This window comes from Peromyscus leucopus, chromosome 12, assembly GCF_004664715.2.
Source record: "Peromyscus leucopus breed LL Stock chromosome 12, UCI_PerLeu_2.1, whole genome shotgun sequence".
NCBI classification, from domain to species: Eukaryota; Metazoa; Chordata; class Mammalia; order Rodentia; family Cricetidae; genus Peromyscus; species Peromyscus leucopus.
In genome coordinates this window covers 72,387,343-72,403,863 of record NC_051073.1, presented here as the reverse complement: position 1 = coordinate 72,403,863, position 16,521 = coordinate 72,387,343, and the positions used below count along the sequence as shown (strand labels likewise).

General features: G+C 47.8%; 1 protein-coding gene and 1 long non-coding RNA gene across 6 annotated transcripts in view; one reads left to right on the top strand and one right to left on the bottom strand.

Annotated features, from left to right (window-relative positions):
• Nucleotides 1-2,341: 2,341 nt before the first annotated feature.
• LOC114697105 lies at nucleotides 2,342-9,398 on the bottom strand. 2 transcript variants are annotated; one of them, XR_005092547.1, is made up of 3 exons: nucleotides 9,307-9,398; nucleotides 9,127-9,181; nucleotides 2,342-3,081 (listed from the first exon to the last, which is right to left on the bottom strand). It is a non-coding gene; the product is annotated as an uncharacterized LOC114697105 (long non-coding RNA). The 2 variants fall into 2 exon arrangements; XR_003735115.2 differs by lacking the exon at nucleotides 2,342-3,081 and adding an exon at nucleotides 6,734-7,873.
• Nucleotides 8,215-16,521, top strand: part of St6gal1 (ST6 beta-galactoside alpha-2,6-sialyltransferase 1) — a 130,927-nt gene continuing 122,620 nt past the window's right edge. For 2 of the 4 annotated variants that reach the window (XM_028875197.2, XM_037209817.1), the window contains exon 1: nucleotides 8,218-8,677. The gene's annotated coding sequence lies outside the window, so the exon portion shown is untranslated. Of the gene's footprint in view, nucleotides 8,678-9,510; nucleotides 9,596-16,521 lie in introns of those variants that run through there. The other 2 variants (XM_037209822.1, XM_028875196.2) reach the window with 2 other exon arrangements.

Here is a 16,521-nt window from a genome sequence, read left to right as displayed (position 1 = left end):
CACACACACACAGAGTAATTAGAAAATAAGGTTTTTTGTCCTGCTATTTGTACCCAGTTAATTCTGGGTGGTGGTTATGACTGAGAATGTGGCTGAGGCTTTAGCTAGGCCTCTGTTTAGTTAGTCCGAAGCATATTGTCCCTCCAGGACAACGCTGTCCTCAGGGACTGGGACTGACTTTTCACCATGTGAAGGAACTTCTCGGAGAGGAGTCAGAAACCTGTGGAGGTAACCTCACTGACTTGGTCAGCTTCTCACGGGGAGGGGGGGGGCTTCCCACCTGCAGGCACCACTGGATCTGGAGGAGGAGGGGAACGCAATTCTTGCTGGCCAGTCGAGCTCAGAATCGTCAGTCCACCCGCCTTTATTTCGTTAAGTAGACAACTGAGAACCAGGAGGAAAATATCTTGCCAGGGTGGGCCGTGAGAACTGGGTGTAGAATGTCACATACTTTCTCCTTCCCTTACACTGTGTGAGGTGTGGCTTTTGTAAAATATCAGCTCTTTCTTGAGAGAGATGTATAAAATGCATGGGGATAAGCAACGATCCGCAAGGCCAGCAGCAGCATTCACCCCTTGCCGTCAGTTTACTGTGACTGGTTTGATGTCTTGGTTACAAATCCAGCTTCATCACTTGTGTGGGGCCCCTGATTATGTTGCTTGCCTCCCAAATGCCTTAGCTGTAAACGATAACTAATACGGTGGAGTAGAGCTCTTGGGATGGCGTTTGCAAAAGCCTTAGCCAAGCGGCTGCCGTGTGGCGGCTGTCAGGTTTACAGCACTCACTGTAAAGCTTACGGTCCTGTGTATTTTATGGACACCATCTCTGGTGTCCACAACAGTCCTCTCAAATAGCCATTTCTAATGAAGCGATGTTATGTGTACCTACCGTTGTACTGGCTGGTCACAATGGGGCGTTTTTGAGGTCTCTGCCCACATGAGTGACCTTCAGAAATAATCTCACCCTAAAAATGTCCTCCTAGAGGCAATAATGGTGACATTTTTTGTAAACCTGATTAAAGCTCCTTAAGGGTGGGGCATGTTTCTCATTTGTCTTTTTGTCCCTTAACCTAGTTTAGATCCTTTCTGGCCTACTGAGTTCAGTAAATGTCAACTGGGATAAATATTACTGTGGTGGTTTGAAAAAAAAAAAGGTCTCCAAAGGGACTGGCACTTTTAGGAGGTGTGGCCTTGTTGGAGGAAGTGTGTCACTGTGGAGGTAGGCTTTGAGGTCTCATATATGCTCAAGCTACTCCCAGTGAGACAGTTCACTTCCTGTTGCCTTTGGATCAAGATGTAAGGACTCTCAGCTCCAGCACCATGTCTGCCTGCATGCTGCCTTGCTTCCCACCATGACCATAATGGACTAAACCTCTGAACTGTAAGGGAGCCACTCCAATTAAATATTTTCCTTTATAAGAGTTGCCATGGTCATGGTGTCTCTTTACGCAATAGAAACCCTAACTAACTCATGGACTCTGGACCTACAGCTAGGGAGCCTGCATGGGACCAACCTAGGCCCTCTGCATGTCTGCCACAGTTTTGTAACTTGGTCTGTTTGTAAGGCTCTTAGCAGTGAGATCAGGACCTATCCCTGGCACCGACCTGGCTTTTGGGAACCTGTCCCCATGCTGGATTACCTCACCCAACCTTGATCCAGGGGAGAAGCTTGATCCTACCTCAACTTGGTGTGCCATGCTTTGTCCAAGCCCATGGGAGGCCTGCCCCTTTCTGAATGGAGATGAAGGAGGAGTGGATGGAGAGGGGGGTAGATGGGAGGAGGGGTAGAGGGGGATAGGAATGGGAAGAGAAGAGGGAGGGGAAGCTGTGGTCAGTATGTAAAATAAATGAAAAAAAATGTTAATTAATTAAAAAAAAAAAAAAAAGAAAAAGAAACCCTAACTAGGACAGAAGTCCTGTCAAAAAATGAAGTTTTGAGCAGGGTATGTTGGCTTAACTCTGTAACCCCAGCACTTGGGAGGTGGAGGCAGAAAGATCAGAAGTTCAAGGCTAGCCTTGGCTACATACTAAGTTTTCAGCTAGTCTGGGTTTCAAGAGGTCCTTCCACAAAGAGTTTTCCTCCTGGCACACTTACTCTTCCTTCCTTCCTTCCTTCCTTCCTTCCTTCCTTCCTTCCTTCCTTCCTTCCTTCCTTCCTTCCTTCCTTCCTTCCTTCCCTCCCTCCCTCCCTCCCTCCCTCCCTTCCTTTCCTTTCTTTCTTGTTTTGTTTTTGTTTTTGTTTTTTTCAGATAGGGTTTCTCTGTATAGCCCTAGTTGTCCTGGATCTCTCTCTGTAGACCAGGCTAGCCTCGAACTCAGAGATCCAGCTGCTTCTGCCTCCCTAGTGCTGGGATTAAAAGCATGCACCACTCTTGCCCAGCTTACATTTCTTAATCAATTATGAATAGCACATCTTGATGTCTGGTCCTTTGCCAATAAGATATAAGTTCATCTTCCTTCCCCTCGTGCACTTGGCAAATGACTTACTGCAAATCATTTAGACCAGCTGAAATTTTGTAAACAACCTCGCTGTCCAGCTGTAGGAGAAGGCTGATTGGAACGATGCTCCAGATTCCTGTGCCAGGCATCGCTGTAAACACTGCTCTTAAAATCAACTCGCTTAGTCTTCAGGACAACCTCATGAAGTGGGCACTACCATCCTCGTCTGACAGGAAGGAATAAGAGCCAGAAGTGGGCAAGGGATTTTCCCCATGGTTATATAGCCAACTTGGGCTTCAAATTCAAACAGCCCCACTACATTGTCAGGACACTTAGCCACTAACTGAGTCGTCTCTGAGGACATTGCCTTGCATCTAATAAAGGCTAAAGTAGATGAAAAAAAATCTGCTCTCAAATTCGCACCAGAAGTACCGATGCTGTGCTCTCAATGAGGGGAAATGCAGGGCATCACCATATACACACTGTAGTCTTAGCGACGGGAAGCTGAAGAAAGGCACACAGGAAATAACCGGACGGAGAAAGGCCCAGAGGTTCACTTGGCTTGTGGCTGATATACTGACGGTTTTCCTCTCCGCTTTGTATATTTGCTTGACCTTTTTCAAATTTCCTAAAGCACATGTTACTGGAAAAATCAGAAAAAGAAAAAAAAGAAGAGTTATTTCAAAGCTTATTTTTAAAATAAACATTTTTTTAAAAAAATAAAAAACTTGGAAATAAAGAACATTAGGCACTGAAATTAACCAGACATCTCAGTGAGCAAAGAGATTTTAGTGAGACATAAAAATAAATGAGTAAAAAAAACCATAATAATGTGAGGCCTTACGAAAGGAAGCAAGTTTGAAACAAATGACCAACAGGCACAAAGTATTGGTCCACCTCTCCCCCAGAGCACTAGTTAACGTCTAAGAAGTTTCTAGAACCCACATACTCTCTTACACCAAGCTTTAACCACTACTGCCGGTTATTGTGACAGCAGTCAGTTCTCAGAGCAGTAAACACACAGTCGACTGCATCCACGGTAGAAGTCCCCCAAGGAAGGCGGATATCCCAGCTCCTTTTCAGAGAATTTATAACAAGCACCTTTGCTTCCTCGAAGGTCCTGAGTGCCTGCATTTCCTGGAATCACTGGTGAGTTTGGTAGCCGGGGGCAGTTTATGAGGCTTGCTCCAGGGGGGCAGAGTAGCAATTTTGGCAGTGGTAGATTGTGAGGTGTTTCTGGCATTTTATCTGCCCCCCGCTTTCTTGAGACAGGGTTTCTCTGTGTAGCCCTGGCTGTCCTGGAAATCTCTCTCTAGACCAGGTTGGCCTTGAACTCAGAGATCCGCCTGCCTCTGCCTTCTGAGTGCTGCGATTAAAGGTGTGCGCCACCATGGGGACTTTTTTTTTGGCCGCCAGGGAGCCAGAGGTAGCTGGAAGGAAAATGACCTTGGAGCCAGACCCAGCTCAATGCTTGCAAATGGGCTTCAGGTGGCTCACTCACTTCTACCTCTGAGTCTGTTTTCCATCTGTATGCAGATGGTACATACCCACCCCTCGGACCCACTGAGTCTGAAGCGGGCTCATGGGGAGGAAAAAAAGATGTTCTTATATATATGCAAATATGTAAATACACACAAATATGTAAAATACATGTATTTTTACATGTATATACAAACCCTTTGCAAATGTGAGGATACAAATGCATGTGAATTGTCTTTATTTTTTTTTGTAGCTTTCTACTTCCTTTTAAAAAAAGATTGGTTTCTATTTTATGGATGTGGATGAGTGCTCCCATATATATGTGAACCATTTGTGTGCCAGTGCCCATGGAAGTCAGAAGAGGGCACTGGATCCTCTGGAACTGGAGTGAGAGATGGTTGTTGAACCATCGTGTGGGTGCTGAGAACTGAGCCAGGACTCTGCAAAAGCAGCAGGCTCTTAACCCCGAGCCAGCTCTCCGGCCCCAACTTCCCTTCTTCCTTCCTTCCTTCCTTCCTCCCTCCCTCCCTCCCTCCCTCCCTCCTTCCCTCCTTCCCTCCTTTCTTTCTTTCTTTCTTTCTTTCTTTTTTTCTTTCTTTCTTTCTCTGTTTCTTTCTTTCTTTCTCTTTTGCAGATACCAAGGAAAGCTGGTATTTTCTATAAGAGTACAATTAATCAAGCCATCCAGATGAGACAATCTGGGAAACCAGTGGAGGGATGGGTGCTGGGGATGGAGGCATAGGAACCTAGTAGGATGCCTAAAGCAAGTTTCACTGTCAGCAAATACCCGGGAGTCTTGACATCATTTTGCCTTTTTAAGAATGCATATTTTCTGTAATAATATCATCTCCAATCCAAGAGAGCTGTGAAACCTTGTTTGGAATTAAAAAAAAAATTTTTTTTAATATTTGTGAGGAGATGACTCAGCAGTTAAGGGCACATCCTGTTCTTGTAGAGGACCTGAGTTCAGTTCCCAGCACCCATGATGAGTGGCTCACAGTCACCTGGAACTCCAGCTCTAGGGAACCTGATGCCCTCTTCTGGACTCTGAGGCCACATGTATTCATGTGCACACACCTTCAAACCCCCTCCCTCACACATAATTAAAAATAAAATAATTCTTCCAAAAGATTTTGAAGTCAGATCTCTAGTTATCTTCCCATTCCCACGAATGAACATCATACTAACATTGGCTTTAGGCAAAAACAGGGCAAGCATCAATGGATGACCTGCAAAAACTGGCCTTCTAAGGATAACCCTCCCAAAGGGAAGGTTAGTGAGAACGCAAAACTGCCTTGCATTCAAATGCTGAATATACGGCAGTTACTATTATACAATAAGATATTTGGCTGGAACGTAAGTGATTTACTTATGGAGACTCACGTTTTTTTTCTCATTCTCCCTAAGAATCTAGGGTGGACCTGAGGTCAACTTGGTGAAGTGTAGCCTATGTACCCACAAAGTATGTCTAGCCTGACTCTCCAGCACTGTTAGGCCGTTGTTTGCTGTACTATGGGCTCTGTGGCCATCCACCCCTACCCCCCTTTGTGGCTACTGTCCTCTCTCCAGAGACTTGGTGGTGTTCTTCTCCTTAGTCCCTGACACGCCATTGGCCTATCTGTTCTCAACCATCAGTAGAAGCCCTTTTGTGTGCTTAGAGACATTGCTGTTTTATTCCTATTTTCTTGCTTGGGCTCTATATACTTCCCTGTCTGTGTGAGTCTCGTCCTCAAGCTTGGCAGCACTGAGGGCCAATGTGGGCAGCCCAGGCAGATCACAGTTTGTTGGGTCCCGGAGTCCAGCCTCCTACTGGACAATGTGTGCTGAAGCCGCTCAGAGAAGAATCATGAAAACCTATTCCAGGTCTTCGTGAGCATCAATTGTGGGGTTGAAAAAAAAGCCTTGGGGGAAACTTCTAATTGCTTGCCATATCTTTTGCCCCCAGGGTATTTCTCAAGAGTGTCACTGACTGTTAAGAAGATCTCATTTATACTCCTCAGTAAACTGCCTGAAGAGATGACTGAGAAGGGCATGATCTAAGACACCGAGGGGGCTGTCTTAGTCTATTAAGGCTGCAGCCACAAAAACACCACAAATTGAGTGGTTTCAAGCACTAGAAATGTATTCTCCACTATTCTGAAGTTCAGTGGGTCCAAGGTCTAGGTGACAACAGCTTTGATGACTGGTGAGGACCGTGTCCAGTCCGTAGCTGGAGCCTTTTAGCTGCGTCTTAACGTGGTAGAAGGACACACTGGTGTCTCCTTCGTAAGGACAATGGTCTCATTCAAGATGGCTTTGCCCTCCTAACCTCTCTGCTTCTGCAAGGCCTTGTCTCCTAATGCTATCACTGGGATTAGGGTTGAAATTTCAACCTGTGAATGGAAGGTACACGCAGATGGTGGAGTAGAACTTACAGAATGCGCACGCCTAAGGAAAACAACCAGTCGAGGTAGTGGCGACACCATAGTCCCCACGTTAGTAGTTTATCATCTGTCTCTCACTGGTTCGTAAGGAGACCCTGCTTATGAGCCACCTTGGGACAGCCACCAGATGGTTATCCCCCCCCCCCTGGAATTTTTCTGGGAACACCCCTACACATCTGCTCATCTGTCCCAGAGCCCCAGAACTTCTTATGCTTGCCACGGTGTGTGATTATCATCAGTCTGGCAAGCTCAAAATCCCAAGTGAGCCTCTCATTTTCTCCATTGATTGGTCAAGACTAGGGACTGTCCCACATTTTAAAAGAGTTGCTCTCCTGAGAGTTCCTAAGTTGAGTTGAAACAAGGATGTTGAAAAAATTGAGAATGGAGGCTTTCAATGAATGTGGGGGATTCTGACTTCTCAGGGGCCTTGGGTGACCTGATTTCCTCATTCATAAATGGGCTTCACACCTATAGTAGCCCGAGACTCTGGAACAAGCTATGTGCCTCTGGCAGTTACTGTGTACAGGTTCTTATTAGATCTCCACTGATGTCAGTTTCCAAACTGGTCCTCTCCCTTATAGGCCCTGCTTCCACTTCCATCTCCCAGCACAGCAGCAAGAGAATCAATGTACAGCACAGAGATGCACTGTGTACCACGTAGAACATCGTTTAATGGCTTCTTAATGTAGTAGAACAAAATCGTCAACCTTCAGTAAGCACCCCTTTCAGAAATAGTCACCCGAGTTTGTCTGCCTGTTTATTCGCTCACACTGTGTGGTTCACTATTATGAGCACGCTCGATACGTAGACTCTAAGTGACTCACTTCCTACGAATCATTTCGTATAATCCTGAGAACAGTGCTGTCCTCTAGATCTCCGTGTTGCAGAAGATGAAAGAATGGCCCAGAGAGACTGTGGAACTCACCCAAGAACAAATAGCTTCTTGGCCCCAGAACTGAATTCACTGTCTGGCACTTCTGATTCAGGTCTCTGTATTAAGCCACAGACTCCAGAGCAGCTGGGGAAGGGCCAGCAGTAGAGGGGCTTGGAATCAGAGGATGGAGAAAGTACAGCCTGAAAGAAAGGTGTTGGGGAGGAGGATGCAATCTTTTCTTTCCCAGGTTGGTGATGGGGAGGTGGCTACCTGGACTTGAAGAGGATGCTCTGCCCCAGTCTTAAAGCATTCTTACTGGGGATGTTTGCTGTCCTAGAAGACCCAGACCAGCAATCGTCAGGTGCTCAGTTTTGTTCCTCTCCCAACACAAAGCAGATATTTGGGATTACTGACGGTGGTAGTGGCATCTCTTCTCTGGAATATATGAAGAACTGAAGGGGTATGCTTCCAGGCCTCCAATAGACGTTTCCAGTCTTTCGGAAGTGGCCTCTGGGTAATCAGATATGGCCAGCCTGCCAGGCTGCTTCTTAAACAAGATGTTTCCTCCTGACATCTCCAGTAGCCTCATACTAACCCCAGTGGAGGGAAGGCACCCGGCTGTCTTGACCATTTTAGCTGAGAACTGTCTGCCTGCATACCTGCAGGAAAAAGTATCCTGGTCTCGGGGTTTCAGGACATCTCCATTTAAAAAAAAAAAAGTTTGAGTACAGGCCATGCTTGATGTTGGCATATTTTTGTTAAACTCTAAATTTTGCAGTCTAAAGTGTATGTGTTTTACATGAGAATTTGACTTCCAGAGGGCTAAAGTGTGACTTTCCCGATCAGGATCCCTCTGTGGAGCCAAGACATGCACCCTTGTAAACCAGACCACACCGAATCCAAAACTTCGGGACATGCAGAGGGGGTGGGGTGAGGGTGGAGACAACATTTGGGCTTCCTTGCCTGCCGCATTGCTCCGCCCCTAGGCTTGCTCTTTGTAGGGGGACCGCAAGATTCCCTGCCTTCCCGGGAGTCCTAGGCAGGCACCTTTAACCTTGAGCCTGCTCGCTGGCGACCTCCAGAGGGTCAGGATGCTTGGGGACCGGTGTGAATGAGGACTCTGCTAGTTTTAACGACTCTATTTGCATAACGAAGACCGAGCTTCCTCCCGCCGGTCTGCAGTTTTTCTTCCCTCCTCCGTTCCCCGGCACCTACATCCCCAGTCCCTCACTGCTCCCCTCTGGTCCCCTTCTCGGGGGACTTACTCGGAGCTTGAGTCCCGGGCTCTTCTTCCCCGGCCCGATGAGGTCCGGAGGCACCTGGAGGTGTGGAGTCCAGGACCAGGCCGGGCTGGGGAGCCGCCCTGGCACTGCCTGACCCTAACAAAGGGAATTGGGCTGCGGGGCGGCGCGAGCGCGCGGTGGGCACAGCGGCCGCCGCCTTCCCGGCTGAGAGCACCGAGAGTGAGTAGGGGCGAGGCGGGCGGCACTGGCCGGGAGGAGGGGTGCAGGGGTGCGCTGAGGGGCAGCCTCGGCGGCTTAGGCAAAAGCCACCTTTCCGGGCTGGGGGTGTCTGTCGCTGGCCCAGGGGTGGGGTGCCCTGGCCTCCCGCGGCTCGCCATTCTGCGCACCCACAACAAATCCACGTGTGCGGGGCCGCCGGAGCCCGTATTGTGTAAGGCGTAGCCTGGCAGAGCGCGGGTCCCTTCCGATCTTATCCACTGGGGTAACCGATCAGGAAACTGAGCCTGGTGGAGGGAGAGGGGACGCATGCACCACAACAAACACACGTGTGCCCCGCTAGGGATCTGGGGGTGCAGCTAGCCCCGTTGAACAGCTCTGCCGAGCCGCCTGCGGGCAGGTTATTGTCCCAGCCAAACCAATGGGTGCGGCGCTTAGGAGGTGACACTCACTGCCAGAGGGCGAGAGACGTTTCGTAAAGGTGTCCTGTGAGGGGTCGGACTAAACCTGTAGATTTTAAAACGAAAAAGCAAACAAGAAAGAGTCAACAAAAAGCACCCCCTGCCCACCCCCACACCCCCACCTTGTGTGCTCTACTTCTGGGCACGTGCCTAGAGATGACAAGCCCTCACCTCTCCCCCGAGGCTTCCCAGAGCTGTGGGTTGAACCAAGAGTCTGTAGTTATCCTTTAAAATAGACTCTGCCAAACACACCATTGTCCCCGTGCCTCTGGCGACTGCCCCTGTTGGGGAATCTCGAGCGCCTCCCTAGCCTACCGAAAGAATAGCCCAATTTAAGCTACATGCACCAGTGAGGTCTTGGGTTTCGTTTGCACTTCTCCTCCGAGGTCCCCGTGCCTAGACCAGGTGTCACCCTTCACACAAGGCCACCCAGGTCCTCTTGTGTCCGAGGCTCGCTGAGGTAGGTCCGTTGTTTGCCTGCTTTCACTTTACTTTCGCTCACGCAGCCAGATTTTAGTTGGTGAGGTCTGGGCTTGGCAGCCCTGAGGATGGGGTGGGGAGAGCGGGTGAACGGATCCTAGGCGACCTGTGCTGGAGTGACTGCACCATGCCTAACCGATGCTTCACCTCGGATAGTTCCTCTAGAGACCGACTTGTCTCTGAGGACCGCTGGACAGCCTCCAGCCATGTACCATTGTTGCTGAAAGGGTCCTGGCGGCAGCTAGGGAACCTTGTATTTTACAGGCAGGAAGCTGAGGTCTGAAAGTTCAGCCTCTTGAGTGTGGATATCCCAGCTGCTCCGCCTGCATCCAAAGGACTCTGCGGCTGGCTTAAAAGGCAGTAGCCTTAGGCAGAGCAGTTGGGAGTTAAACAAAGAAAATAATTCAAATTGGAAACTGCACCCTTCCATTATGCCTTTCCGGGGTTCTCTGTTCAGTGGAGAAGAGAGATTTAGAAATTCCCCACTCCCCAGCCAATCCTGCTCCCACAACTTTGTTCTGTTCTCCTGGCTGCCCCCTTGTTCTCACATTGAACTGGGGCCAACTATAGAGACTTAGATGTTTTGCCTCACATCCCGGCGTTAAGAGGCCTTTGTCTGGGCAGAAGCAGGGGCTGTTGACATCAGCCCCAGTGGGAGGAAAGTGTCCCTTGTAACCGGCTGCTCCAGAGCCCCTCGCTGGAAAACAAAGCATTGTTTTCATTGATTTTATTTAATTAATTTATCTATTATTTATGAGTCCCATGGAAGCAACTGTGCTTTTTGTGTTTGGCGGAGGAGAAGCAGGCAAATCATAGAACACTGAGGCCAGTTTCCCCAAAGCTTAGCTGTGGTCTGTGGCCTCTCCCTCCATCCCTCACCTCCTAGGTGTGTTTACTTTCCCCTTGGTTTCCAGGTTGTTTAACTTTGTAATGTCAGCGTCAAAAACCGCAGCTCTCAACTTAGGGATAAGCGATGGTTTTTTCTGGAGCCACTTTGAGTGACCATGGCCTGGGAGCACAGCTTTAGGTGACCCCAAATCCCATGTTCTAAGGTGGAAGCAGTTCCACAGAGCCTTTTTGGTTTTGCAGAGGAGAGGTGGGTACATCAGAGAGACAGGTATCTAGACGCGATACATTGAAGTGCTGGGAGCTTTTCCAGACTCAGATGCTATCTGTTGGCATCCACAGCTTTTAGATGGGTGGAAGTCAGTTTCCTGCTAAGTTAATAGATTCTAAAAGGCTTTTTATCTTTTGTCACAAGATGTTAGGTCCAGCATGGGGATGAGGGTGGGGCAGAGGATGGACAGCTTGTGGGTGGGGGTGCAAGGAATGGCTGTCCCGGAGGGCCAGAACTTAGCCCAGGATAATAAAGTCATTAGCCTCTGGACCTGCAAAATTCCAGTCTCCATAGCACTAAAATTCTAAGCAACCAGTCAGTCTCTGCAGACACAGATTTCTTTCTGGAAGTTTTCTTCACAGCTGTGTGTGTGTGTGTGTGTGTGTGTGTGTGTGTGTGTGTGTCCCCGTCCTCAGGGTGCTACACCTATAATGAACTTGATGCTCCTTAACCCTTTTGCTTCTCACATGGGAAAATTAAGGACTGAGAAGAGAAATTACTTGCTCCCAAATACACAGAAACACTGTCAACCAACATTTAGTGCCTTTTTTTTTTTTTTGCGTCAAAGGGAAGGTGTTGCATCAAACAAACTGTTGTTGGTACCCCAGAGTAAAACCAAAGTTATTATGGTTGCTATAACAACACCCTTTAAAATAAGCTGACGAGTTCCTTAAGGATTTAAATAGGTTTGGCTGTTAAGCAGAGGAATGGATGCTGATGGTAGGTTTGGGGTAGAGAAGTTTGCAGTTAACATTGAGAATCCGTTTTCTTTGGCTTGCTGAGTGGGTCACTTTGCTCTTGTCCTGGGGAGCTGCTTTGCGGATATTTGCAAAGCAAAGGGCAGATGGAAGTCAGAAGACAAGAGACTCCTTAGCTATTCACTCTAGTTAACCTCCTGGGCTCCAGTTTTCTTTTTTTGCCTGGTGGATCTGTCAGTGTCTACCCTGGCTCTCCTGGGAAGTAGATGCTGCTGGAGGCCTTAGAGTCTGAGGAGGGCGTGGACATATGGTTCCTTGCTCACACCTGGCATCAGTGTATGACTTTCGTGGATAAGAAGAACTTGATTAGGGAAACATGATTTTTTTCATATTTAGTGCAATGACTTTATTTATTTATTTATTTATTTATTTATTTATTTATTTATTTATTTATGTTTTTACACCCTGAGCAGTTTCCCCTCCCCTCCCTGCTCTCCCCCAGGCTCTCCCTTCCACCTCCCTGCTCCCTCATCCACTCTTCCTCCATTTCTACTCAGAAAAGGGAAGGCCTCCCACGAATATCAACCAAACATGGCATATCAAGTTGCAGTAAGACTAAGCACTTCCCCTTGTATTAAGGCTGGATGAGGCAATCCAGTAGGGGGAAGGGTCCCAAGAGTCAGCAAAAGAGTCAGAGACAGCCCTTGTTCACTCTGTTAGGAGTCCCACGAGAGGACCAAGTTACACAACTGTAACATATATGCAGAGGGCCTAGGTCAGACCCATGTAGGCTCCCTGGTTGTCTGTTCAGTCTCTGTGAGCTCCTATGAGCCCAGGTGGTTGATTCTGTGGGTTTTCTTGAGGTGTCCTTGGCTCCTCTGGCTCCCTCTTCCACAGGGTTCCCGGAGCGCCCCCTAATGTTTGACTGTGGATCTCTGCATGTTTCCATTCGTTGCCTGATGAAGGCTCTGTGGTGACAGCTGGGCTAGGCACCAGTCTATGAGTACAGCACAATGCCATTAGGAATCATTTCATTGACTTTTTTTTTTTTTTTTTTTTGCCAGTCTTGTTTGATTCTACCCTAGGTCTCTGGGTCCTGGCCCTTGTAGATTTCTGGGAGTTTCCATTGCACTAGGTTTCTAACTCATCCCAGAGATGCCCCCAGATTCCAGTTGTCTCAGTTAGGACTCTCTCCCTCCATGCTCATCCCACCTGATTCCTCCTGTTCCCACCCCCCACTCCCAGCATTCTGGGGAAACATTTTTTTTTTCTTGCTTGTATGCATGCATTCTTGCTTCACGACAGCCCCCCGACTCCCATGGATGTGTCCTCACAAGCTCATCCGCAACACTGCATATTGTGCACCATTGTCATTCCATATTAAAACACTAGGGCTGATTTTCCTAAGTCATTACCAGAAAGGTCATGTCAGCTTTCTGAATCCAAGTGTTCTGGTTATAAAACATAAGACATTCCTGTTGAAGGACATGTTACAAGAAAGGATTGAGAAATAGAAAAAAAAAATTCCACTATCCCAAACAGCCATGTACTATCTGGTAATTTTGTTTCTGGATTTCATAAACAAACAAAAAAGCCAAACCAAACAAAAATTCTGATGGCTTTAAAAAAAATAATTGAGAATAATTGTACGTATAGTTCTGGTTCTTGTATTTCACAGTTTAACGTTTTGACGACGACTGTGTTAGCTGCACTTTCAAGTTCCCATGGTGCCAGGCGATCTGATCGCTTTAGTGCTTATTTCCGTGAGGGCATGCCATGGAAGGAGTCTCCGCTTCCCTCTTCTATCCCAGCCCTGCCTCAAGTCTTCAAATGGTAGCCACAGTTTTTCTCTGAGAAATTCAGAAGCACAGGCAATACAGTAGAGTAGAGGGAGAAGGACCATGGTCTGGCTCTTGTGACCTCCAGAATCTTACCAGTAAAGTTTGTGTAACTGCTCAGTGAACAACTCCAGGGTTATTTTTTTTAATTCATTGGACATATTGAGTAAAAGCCTCATAGTCCGAAGGAGGAGACATGAGTGACAAGAAACATGGGTGATGACAGAGGAGACCCCCTGTCGCGCCTGGAGCAGTGGACATGTCTGTGGGAGCCACGCCTGCAAAGTCATTTTTACTGGTTTCAACTGATATTGTGACGAGCACGCTCACAGATGAATTCCAGTTTACTTTCCTGAACTTCTGTAGGATGGAGCCCCGAGGTTGGGATTATCGGGGCACTGTAAAAGGCATGACTGTTGAAGAAACTCTGGGCCCTGCCTGGACCTCATGTTTCTTTGAAGCATGCCCTAGATATCTTATCAGCCAAGCCATAAATATTTCACTCAGCCTGGTGATGCATGTTTGAGGCATTGAGTTTGTGCTGGCTTGGGACCTTGCTTTTCTTGCCATTATGGAACCGCTCAAGCTTTTGGGGAGCGGGTCAAGGAGGGAGGGGGGCACAGCAATCCTGGGAACATGTTCAGCTTTGCTGCTTAAATATGGAGGCCATGCATGTCCCAAAAAGACAAAGGTAGAGTATACGACACACAGACTTTAGAGTCAGGAGACCTGATTTGAGCCAGAGTCCACCTCTTACTGTGACTTCGATCTTTTTTTTACCAGCACATTTATAAAGATTTGGTAACTACTGATCAAAGTAATACAGACGGGCTTTATTAGTTAGGCCTAAATCATGGCCAGCCTTCCTTCCTGAGAGGCAGGGTTCTCATATGGGTTGGGGGAGGGCCCACGGTCACTGTCATGCTCCCCCAAGGTATGTCTACGGTGTGGTTTCTCTGATGTACCACCCGTGACTCTGCTTATCTCTCTTCTTTCTGTGTTGTTACCCCCTCCCCTCTGTATGGAGGGGGGCAAAAAAAGGTCCTGAGTCTGCCCTTCATTCCTTGAGTCACGTGTCCTTGTGAAAGCCCTTTTCTATCAGGAGAAGGGGTGAGTGTCCATGCCTGTCTATCTCTGATGTGGGTGAGTTTTGGTTTCTTCTGGTGCTGGACCCTAGAAGGAAGAGAGGGGGTCTGATACAGTAATCAACAGAGTCTCAGTCTCCTGGACGTCTCATTATTCCTAAGTTTAGCCTGTGACCTGTGGTCTCTGGCAGTCACTCTGTCACTAACTAGCTGTGTAGCTTGGGAGCATGCCAGGGCCTCAACTGTTTGTTTTCTTTCCTGTCCCCCGTTTCTGGCTCTGAAATCAAATCCAAGACGTATGCAAGTTTGAGAGGCTTTCTTACAGAAACAGAAAAGGGAATTATTTTAGAATATTCAGATAATAAATCATTAGCCTAGTCGCCATATGCCGTCCCTCCCATCCTTCATTTGTAAGCCTGCCTGCAGCCCTGGAGATCAGCCCAGCTGCACGCATCCTAGGCAAGTGAGCCCTGGCCTCAGCCCGTCCACTTCTCCAAAGTGATTCCTCTTTACAGTCGGAGGAAGGCCCTTTCAGGACTTTCTGCCAAGTGTTCATGGTCCTGTACAAATGGATTTTTTGTTTATTTGTTTGTTTCTTGAAACAGGATCTCACTGTGTGGCCCCGACTGGCCTAGTACTCGAGCTGGCCTTGAACTCACAGAGATCCGCTTGCCTCTGCCTCCCCAGTGCTGGGATTAAAGTTGTGGGCCGCCAGGCCTGCCTAGCTCAGATGTCCTTTACAAACTCAGTTTGTGGATTACATCATGATTGCCACTTTACAAATGAGTCTTTTGCTTTGTTGTATGAAAGAGAAGTCTTTCCATATCAGTGTGCACTCACTGTTTTTTCATATCTGCACCACAGTCTATATTTTGAGTATATTCACCTAACCTGTCTTCTGCTGGCAGATACATTTATCTGTTTTCATAAACCATATTCCCAGTGTGTACACTTTGAGTTGGTTGTAAATGTCAGTGAGTTACAGGAAAGCCAGTTCATCAAGCTCTGGGAAGGATGGCAAGTGCATGGTCCAGGGACACTGAGGACCAGTTCTGGAAAACTGCACCAAAGGCTACCCAGAATGCTACCGAGAGACTGTATTTGGATGAAAAGATATTTTTGGAACTAGCCTGACCTGGTTGGGTGCCCTCAGCTGCAAGTGCAAAAACTGAGCTGCGAAGCTTCTAGCTTCGGTCATCACCTTCTCCCCCACCCCATGGAGCCTTCCAAGTCTGTTTATGTTCTCAGGGTCAGGCCTGGGGATCTTAGGGAGAGGAGGAGGGTGAAGGGGAAACTGAGAAAAGGTGATGTTTGTTCCCCAGGCTCTGGAGGAGGGGGTTTTTCTACTCCATCTTGCTTTCAGATCTTTGAGAAGGCTCCGCCTCTGAGAGTCCCACCCACAGAGGTGGGCTACCGGAAGTGGGGAGCTTATGACACACTGGTGATGGAATAGATGTGGAAACTGGAGCTTTTTATCCTCTCGGAGTTTAAAAAAAAAGAGATTTCCCGTGGAGAGTCTCCCTGAGCGACTGCTGTGGGAAAGAGAACCGCTCTTAGGGACATCTGACTGGGAGGGTGGTGATTGGTGAAGGAAACAAGGCAGAGAAACTCCTTATCAGGGAGATGCTCCAGAGCCGATAGACGTGGAAGACCAGGAAGTCTTTTGACTGTGTAGGAAGAAGCAAAAAGATGCATAATAAGACTGGAGATATGGGACAAGTCGGGGACAGGAATGCCAGTTTTCACCTACTCTGCAAATGTGGAATGAAACGGAGGCCTTCAAAGAGGCCCGACTGTAGTTTCCCCTGGATCTTGGCAACCCTCCCCTGTTCCGTCCTTGACTTCAGCTCGGCCTGACCTCATATTCATAAATTATGTTCACATGAATAAATATATCACATACACTTGAGATGACTGGGAAACCTGGCAACTGGGAGAGAACTGTGTGTCCTGGGAGGATGACTGTGGAGTTCTCTTCTTCACAGCCTTTCTAAACCTGCTCCTGTCTTCTGGGTAGTAGAGTTTTCTGCGGCACAGTGCTCTGATGTTACTAGGTTTTTTTGTTTAAATCACAGGGCTGGGATTCAAAGCTGGGCCTTCATGCATGCAAGGCAAGTACTCGTATCAGCTAAACTGTATTACCTAGCCCCTCACACGGCTTTAAATTT